Below are 9,605 nucleotides of genomic sequence, written 5' to 3'. Positions count from 1 at the left end.
AACTTTATGGAATATAAGGGGGTACATATTACTCTCTTCAATTTAATTATAGCTATCATTTTCAGATGTTCAGCATGTTCCACATAATACGCTAAGCAACTTCCATTTTATTCTCACAACTTGATGAAATAGGCATTATTAGCCTCATTTGTCACACAATATACTAAGCACCTTACATTTCATTCCATTTTATTCTCATACAACCCTATGAACTAGGTATTTAGTGGCCTCATTTTTCAGTTAACCAAGAGAGTGTATCTTGCCTAAAAGTGGTAGACCCACAGTTCAAACCTAATTTGACTCTAAGCCTCTGAGTGTGTGTGTGTGCGTCTCTGTGCACGTGCATGCATGCGCACATGCAAACTAGTAGAAGTAAAGATAGATATCAAGCCCTAAGGATGAAGGAGTGTGATGAAAGTTCCAGAAGAAACATGTACAAGACAATGTGTACAAATATTTGCTACTTTGGAGTCACGAAGAATCACAAAGAAAGAAAAGGGTGAGGGCACTTCTTTTTTTGTTTTCCTCTGGCAAAGGGCACTAAACTTGGGAACCAAGAGAGCAATGGTTCAGTATAATTAAGAAAGACTTGGGCAGTGTTGCTACGCAGCGGCACCATGCTGGTCACCTTGAAGACCCTCCAGCAGCAGACCTTCAAGATCGATATCGACCCAGACGAGATGGTAAGAGCACTGAATGAGATGACTGAATCTGAAAAGGGTAAAGATGCCTTTCCTGTAGCAGGTCAAACATTAATTTAGCAGGCAACATCCTCAATGATGATACTGCTCTAAAAGAATATAAAACTGATGAGAAAAACTTCGTGGTAGTTATGGTGACAAGACCCAAAGCAGTGACACCACCAGCACCAGTTACAACTCAGCAATCTAATTCTGCCACCACTACCACAGTTAGCTCCTCCACAGCACCAGCTGTGGCTCAGGCCCCAATCCCTGCCCCCAATTTGGCCCCCATTCCCACACCTGCATCTGTCACTCCAGCATCAATGACAGCGTCTTCTGAACCTGCACCTGCTAGGGCAATGAAACAAGAGAAACCTGCAGAAAAGCCAGCAGAAACACCAGTGGCTGCTAGCCCAACATCAACTGACAGTACATCAGGTGATTCTTCTCGGTCAAACCTTTTTGAAGATGCAACAAGTGCACTCGTGACAAGTCAGTCTTAGGAGAATATGGTAACTGAGATCATGCCAATGGGCTATGAACGAGAGCAAGTAATTGCAGCCCTGAGAGCCAGTTTCAACAACCCTGACAGAGCAGTGGAGTATCTTTTAATGGGAATTCCCGGAGATAGAGAAAGTCAGGCCATGGTTGACCCCCCTCCAGCAGTGAGTACTGGGGCTCCTCAGTCTTCAGTGGCTGCAGCTGCAGCAACTACGACAGCAATGACTACAACAACAAGTTCTGGAGGACACCCTCTTGCATTTTTATGGAATCAGCCTCAGTTTCAACAGAATCCTTCCCTGCTTCCAGCATTGTTACAACAGATAGGTCGAGAAAATCCTCAGTTACTGCAGAAAATTAGCCACCATCAGGAGCATTTTACTCAGATGCTATATTGAACCAGTTCAAGAAGCGGGTGGTCAAGGAGGAGGGGGTGGAAGTGGCAGTGGAGGAACTGCAGAAGCTGGAAGTGGTCATATGAACTACATTCAAGTAACACCTCAGGAAGAAGAAGCTATAGAAAGGTTAAAGGCATTAGGATTTCCTGAAGGACTTGTGATACAAGCATATTTTGCTTGTGAGAGGAATGAGAACTTGGCTGCCAATTTTCTTCTACAGCAAAACTTTGATGAAGATTGAAAGGGACTTTTTTTCATCTCACACTTCACACCAGTGCATTACGCTAACTTTGTTCACTGGATCGTCTGGGATGACTTGGGCTCATGTCCACATACTTGGTATAAGGTAGTGGATTGTTGGGGGTGGGAAGGGGGGATCTAGGACGCAGGGTGGGGATGAATACCTTGCATGCCTGCTTCAATTAGCAGATGCCACAAATCCACACAGCGTGTAAAATATTGTACAACCAAAAGTCAGCTTTTGCATGTCTTTATTTCTTCTACAAAACAGTAGGTAACTTTTTCTAGGTTTCACTCTTTTTAGTGTACTAGATCCAGAAATTTAGTGTAATGCCCTGCTTTATATTTCTTTGAGTTAACATTGGTTTCAGAAAGAGTCTTTGCTACCTAGAATCTACGGTCCCTATTCTATGGCAACACTGGATAATGGCTTTGTGAAATTGAAAAAAAAAAATTGGAGCAACTGTAAACAGAAATGCCAAATTACTGATGGTTATTGTTGCTGCTTCAAATAGGTATACATTTATGTGTAAGAAAGCCCATTCTTTCATGATAAATACTTGGGGTTGAGGGGGGAGAAGGGGAATCTTTTCTTAAAATGAAAATAATTACTGCTATTTTAAATTTCTTGATCATTGAATGTGAGACCCTTCTAACACGATTTGAGAAGCTGTACAAGTATAGGCAGAGTTATTTTCCTGTTTACATTTTTTTTGCTTTGTTTTGGGGGGAAAATTGGTAGGTGTCTAATTACTGTTTACTTCATTGTTATATTGCAGTAAAAAGTTTTAAAGCCACAGTTGCATGTTTGCTTTTGATGTATCCCGTTGTGGAATTAGCACTTTGGAGCCAATGGAGAAATGCAGCATTCACCATCCCTGTCTTCCCCTTCCCTCAGCAGAAATGTGTTTGTCAGCAAGTCGTGAATTCCAACTGCTGCCTTTTTTAAAACACACAAAATGCTGATTCAGTTCAAAATTAATGCAAGTCTCTCAAAACTGAGTTTCTGATATTTGTAAATGTTTTTCATTATTAGGTAAGAATGTATGACTATTAAAGTCATTTAGGATTATTTGCTTTTGAAAAGAGAAGGTGGACAGAACTATAATCTAGCATCTTTTATTGCATTGGACAGACTGGAGAAGTCTTTTGGAAGGGTTGGGAGATGCGGCTGGAAAAGTACTTTGGAAAATGTACAATCAAGACATCTCATGGAATATTAAAAGAAAAATCTTAATAGCAAAAAAATAAAAAAGAAAAAGAAAAGAAAAGAAAGACTTGGGTAAAATAGGTAAATTGTATGGTATGTGAATTATATCACAATACAGCTATTAAAATAATTATTTGAGGAGCTGTTTAAAGCACAGATCTATGTGTTCTACCTCAAGGAATTCTGCTTATGCAGATCTGGAGAGGGACACAGGAATCTGCATTTTTAGAAATCACTTCTAGTTAATTCTGATGCAAGAGTTTTTAACTGCTCACATTTTCAGAATCACTGGCATAGAGGGTTAAAAATGCAAAGTCATTATGTTGAGTTTTTCAGGTCACACATCTTCAGTGGTGCCATTCATATTATACGCTACATGAATGTCACCCTATGAAGTTGTCCAGTGTGCAACATGTACGGATGTGAGCAACATCCCCTTAAAAGTACAAGGTACGATGGGAGAAGAGAGGACTAACATTTCCTCGGTACCTATGATCTGCCAGTTACTGTGCTATGCAAGATAGAGAGATTGATATATAACTTATATAAGCTATATCTATCTATCTTACTAACATCTTTAAAGTTAGGTATTATCACCTCTGTTGTACATATGAAGAAACTTACATTCAGAGAACTTTAACATTCCCCATGTTACACAGCTAGAAATTATTCCTTCATCCATTCGATTTATAAACAGCAATTAATGTTTACTGTAAGCCTGGCACCAAGAGAACTAAAACCAAACAATCAAAGAAAAGTTATTAGAAGAACAGTACCACTGAAAGAATTCCAGCCTGGTACTCTATAGGGCAATGAGAACTCTATATGGTAAACAGACTGAAGTAGTCACCTGTGATGAGGTGGTACTTTGTATTGATACTGGAACTAGGAACATCATAAAAGGATCCATATGAATATATCACAGTATGCTCTCACCATAAATGTCATCTTCTTGCAGCAATGACCAAGAAAGCCATCAAATAGCATTTCGGTTTTTTTAAACCCACAAACATTCACTGAGTAAACACTCTGTCAAACCCTTGATAAGGATAACAAGAAAGTGCCCTGTGCTTTTGATGCAACCTCAAAGGAACCCACTTGTAAATTAGGACAGCCTTCCAAATGGTTTGATGAAAATCACAAGGCCATTAAAATGTTCATTTTTCCTAAAAATCTAACTGATCCAAGTGGCCACTCTTCTTCTCCATCTTCCTGGGTGAAGATACTGCATCCTCCTCCACTCAGTCTTCATGTCATTAAGTAAATATAATACCTGAAAAAGAAAACTATCCTCTAAAGACACAGAGTGCCAAGGGCTTATTATGGTAGCTTTTAAGGATACTTAAAAGATTTCTTGATTTGGAGTAGAACTGGCAATGATTGTGCTGAACCACTTCTCTGAAATGGTTAGTAAAATTAGAAAAGGAAAATAACTAACTGAATTCTTATATCCAAGGGGCATTACCAGAAAAAAACAAGAAAGTACAGTTCTGCTTTAGCCTCATAGTGTTTTCCTGTTTTCATAAAGAAAATGCTATTACCTTCATTAAAGGTAAACCATTAATAATCAGAATTTTTAAAAGTACACGTAAATATGCTATGAGCTCAAAACAGAATATCAGGAAGTGTTATTCTTGCAAAACCAAAGTGAATTAATTATCAGCTTTAAACATATCATTTAACAAGCTAGCACTAAGCAAAAAAAGTTATACAAGATGATGAAAAGGGAAGAAAATATGATGGTACAGTTGAGAAAGAATTTAAGACAGTCTGTCACCCAGAAGGACCCAAGTATCATTTTCAATCTCGTCAGTACTTTAATATGATATTCAATTTGTCTTTGGCCTTCTCACAAACTTTGCTCTTCTTTGGAACACCCAGTAGGACATTTTTGCTCTTCAAATAGGAGTATTTCAAGATCTCAATGGAATTATCATTACACTCAGTCTGGTCTCTTCACCAACGCTCTTTATCACCAAACCACAACATGCAACTTTTACATTTAAAGCTCCTAGTAGGAGCTTTGAAATAGGAAATTCAAAATATCAATGTTCTATTTGACCTTCTGCTCCATCCTTGCCAAAAAAATAATATCACAAAGGCAAAAATAGAAAATATTTTAACACGTTACTATGTAAAAAGTCAAGCATATACAAAAATAGAGAAAGAAGTAAAATAAACACCCATGTATATATTACACAGCCTCAAAAAATAAGCTATAGACAATCTTGTTTCCTCTCCATTCCCATTCACCCTCCCCTCATATTATTTTTATACAAATTCCATATAAGTATCTTTCATACATAAACTAGTTCAGTTTATGTTTTTAAAAATTAAGAAGGCCATTTTGTGCTAGTACCATACTGTTATGATTACTGTAGCTTTGTAGTATAGTCTGAAGTCAAGGAGTGTGATACCTACAGTTCTGATCTTCTTCCTCAAGATTATTTTGGCTATTCAGGGTCTTTTTTGTTTCCACACAAACTTTGAAATTATTTGCTCTGGTTCTGTGAAAAATGCCATTGGTATTTTGATAGGGATTGCACTGAATCTATAGACTGCCTTGGGTAGTATGGTCATTTTAACAATATCAATTCTTCCAATCCAAGAACACAGTATATCTTTCCATCTGTTTGTGTTGTCTTCAATCTCTTTCATCAGTGTCTTATACTTTTCTGGGGTCTTTTACCTCCTTAGGTAGTTTTATCCCTAGGTATTTTATGCTTTTTGATGTGATGGTAAGTGGGACTGTTTCCTTAATTTCTCTTTCTGATAGTTTGTTGTTGGTATATAGAAATGCAACAGATTTCTATTTATTAATTTTGTATCCTGCAACTTTACTGAACTCACTGATAAGTTCTAGTAGTTTTCTGGTGGTGTCTTTAGGATTTTCTGTGTATAATATCATGTCATCTGCAAACAGTGACAGTTTTATTTCTTCCTTCCCAATCTGGATTCCTTTTATTTCTTTTTCTTCTCTGACTGCTGTGGCTAGGACTTTAAAAACTGTGTTGAAAAAAAGTGGCAAGAGTGGACATCCTTGTCTTGTTCCTAATCTGAGACGAAATGCTTTCAGCTTTTTACCATTGAGTATGACGTTAGCTGTGGGTTTGTCATATATGGCCTTTATTATGTTAAGGTATGTTCACTCTATGCCCATTTTCTGGAGAGTTCTTATCATAACTGGATGTTGAATCATATCAAAAGCTTTTTCTCTATCTATTGAGATGATCATATGATTTTCATTCTTCAATTCATTAATGTGGTATATCAAAAACACACATAGATCAATGTAACAGAATACAGAGCCCCAAAATAAACCCACACACTTATCAAGGTCAATTAATCTATGACAAAGGAGGCAAGAGTATACAATGGAGAAAAGACAGCCTCTTCAATAAGTGGTGCTGGGAAACCTGGACAGCTACATGTAAAAGAATGAAATTAGAACACTCCCTAACACCATACACAAAAATAAACTCAAAATGGATTAAAGACCTAAATGTAAGGCCAGACACTATCAAACTCTTAGAGGAAAACATAGGCAGAACACTCTATGACATAAATCACAGCAAGATCCTTTTTGACCCACCTCCTAGAGTAATGGAAATAAAAACAAAAATAAACAAATGGGACCTAATGAAACTTAAAAGCTTTTGCACAGCAAAGGAAACCATAAACAAGATGAAAAGACAACCCTCAGAATGGGAGAAAATATTTGCAAATGAAGCAACTGACAAAGGATTAATCTCCAAAATTTACAAGCAGCTCATGCAGCTCAATATCAAAAAAACAACAACCCAATCCAAAAATGGGCAGAAGACCTAAATAGACATTTCTCCAAAGAAGATATACAGATTGCCAACAAACACATGAAAGAATGCTCAACATCATTAATCATTAGAGAAGTGCAAATCAAAACTACAAAGAGATATCATCTCACACCAGTCAGAATGGCCATCATCAAAAAATCTACAAACAATAAATTCTGTAGAGAGTGTGGAGAAAAGGGAACCCTCTTGCACTGTTAATGGGAATGTAAATTGATACAGCCACTATGGAGAACAGTATGGTGGTTCCTTAAAAAACTAAAAATAGAACTATCATATGACCCAGCAATCCCACTACTAGGCATATACCCTGAGAAAACCATAATTCAAAAAGAGTCATGTACCACAATGTTCACTGCAGCTCTATTTACAATAGTCAGGACATGGAAGCAACCTAAGTGTCCATCGACAGATGAATGGATAAAGGAGATGTGGCACATATATACAATGGAATATTACTCAGCCACAAAAGGAAACGAAATTGAGTTATTTGTAGTGAGGTGGATGGACCTAGAGTCTGTCATACAGAGTGAAGCAAGTCAGAAAGAGAAAAACAAATACAGTATGCTAACACATATATATGGAATCTAAGGGAAAAAAATCTACAAACAACAGTTGCTGGAGAGGATGTGGAGAAAACGGAACCCTCTTGCACTGTTGGTGGGAATGTATATTGATACAGCCACTATGGAGAACAGTATGGAGGTTCCTTAAAAAAACTAAAAATAGAACTACCATATGACCCAGCAATCCCACTACTGGGCATATACCCTGAGAAAACCATAATTCAAAAAGAGTCATGTACCACAATGTTCACTGCAGCTCTATTTACAATAGGCAGGACATGGAAGCAACCTAAGTGTCCATCGACAGATGAATGGATAAAGAAGATGTGGCACATATATACAATGGAATATTACTCAGCCATAAAAAGAAACGAAATTCAGCTATTTGTAGTGAGGTGGATGGACCTAGAGTCTGTCATACAGAGTGAAGTAAGTCAGAAAGAGAAAAACAAATACCATATGCTAACACATATATATGGAATCTAAAAAAAAAATAAAGTAAAAATGGTCATGAAGAACCTAGGGGCAAGACGGGAATAAAGACACAGACCTACTAGAGAATGGACTTGAGGATACGGGGAGGGGGAAGGGTAAGCTGGGACAAAGTGAGAGAGTGGCATGGAGATATATACACTACCAAACGTAAAATAGATAGCTACTGGGAAGCAGCCACAGAGCACAAGGACATCAGCTCGGTGCTTTGTGACCACCTAGAGGGGTGGGATAGGGAGGGTGGGAGGGAGGGAGACGCAAGAGAGAAGAGATATGGGGACATACGTATATGTATAACTGATCCACTTTGTTATAAAGCAGAAACTAACACACCATTGTAAAGCAATTGTACTCCAATAAAGATGTTTAAAAATAAAAAAATAAATAAACAGCTCATACAACTCAACATCAAAAAAACAAAAACAAAAAACCAAGCCAATTAAAAAATGAGTAGAAGAACTGAACAGACATTTTTCCAAAGAGGAAATGCAGATGGCCAACAGGCACATGAAAAGATGCTCAACATCACTAATCATCAGGGAAATGCAAATCAAAATCACAATGAGATATGACCTCACACCAGTTAGAATGGCTATTATCAAAAAGAACACAAATTACAAATGTTGGTGAGGAATGCTGATAAAAGGGAACCCTAGTACACTGTTGTTGGGAATGTAAATTGGTGGAAAACAGTATGGAGGTTTCTCAAAAAACTGAAAACAGAAATACCATATGACCCAGCAATTCTACTCCTGGGTATGTATCCAAAAAAAATGAAAATCTAATTCAGAAAAGTACATGCACCCCAATGTTCAAAGCAGCATTAATCACAATTGCCAAGGTATGGAGGCAACCTAAGTATCCATCAACAGAAGAACTGACAAAGAAGATGTGGTACATAGATAAACAATGGAATACTACTCAACCATAAAAAGAATGAAATTTTGCCATTTGCAGCAAGATGCTGGATTTGGAGGACATTATGCTAAGTGAAGTAAGTCAGACAGAGAAAGGCAAACACTGTATGATATCACTTATATGTGGAATCTAAAAAATACAACAAACTACTGAATAACACAAAAAAGAAGCAGATTCACAGATGCAGAGAACAAACTAGTGGCTACCAGTGGGGAGGGGGGAGAGGGGAGGGACAATATAGGGGTGGGGTAAAAAGGGTTATTATGAGATTACATGAAATCATTTGTGTGAAACTTCTGAAAACTGTAAAACACTATAAAATGTAAAGAATCTTTCATTCAATAAAAAAGAGAAAAATAAATTTTAAAAAGGCCATTTTAAAACGTAACCATTATCTCACTTAAAAATAAATCATGAATATAATCAAATATTCATGTATGATCAAATTACTCTGATAAAATAAAAACTATTTGATGACATTTGTAAGCTATAATAATAATTACACTTACACAAATAAAACTGCAGTACTATAATTTTCAATAAGCTTTGAAAAACAAGTCTTGCTGGGGATTAATGACTTTTAGAATCTGGCACAGAAGAAAAGAAGTTTATCATGTCTTCTGATAATCAAATGATTTCAGTAGTCACACTACCTATCATTTGCTTCATTTATTTAATTTAAAGTTAAAGTACTAGAGCTATCATCAATAACATTAGAGCATTTGGTTTTAACCAAAAAGATGAGAGAGGATGAAAACTTAATCAGG

General features: G+C 37.0%; 1 pseudogene; it reads left to right on the top strand.

Annotated features, from left to right (window-relative positions):
* The first annotated feature begins 617 nt into the window (after positions 1-617).
* Positions 618-1,897, top strand: LOC103003302 (UV excision repair protein RAD23 homolog B-like; annotated as a pseudogene).
* Positions 1,898-9,605: the final 7,708 nt, after the last annotated feature.

This window comes from Balaenoptera acutorostrata, chromosome X (assembly GCF_949987535.1).
Source record: "Balaenoptera acutorostrata chromosome X, mBalAcu1.1, whole genome shotgun sequence".
NCBI lineage: Eukaryota > Metazoa > Chordata > Mammalia > Artiodactyla > Balaenopteridae > Balaenoptera > Balaenoptera acutorostrata.
This window is presented reverse-complemented; position numbering and strand designations above follow the sequence as displayed.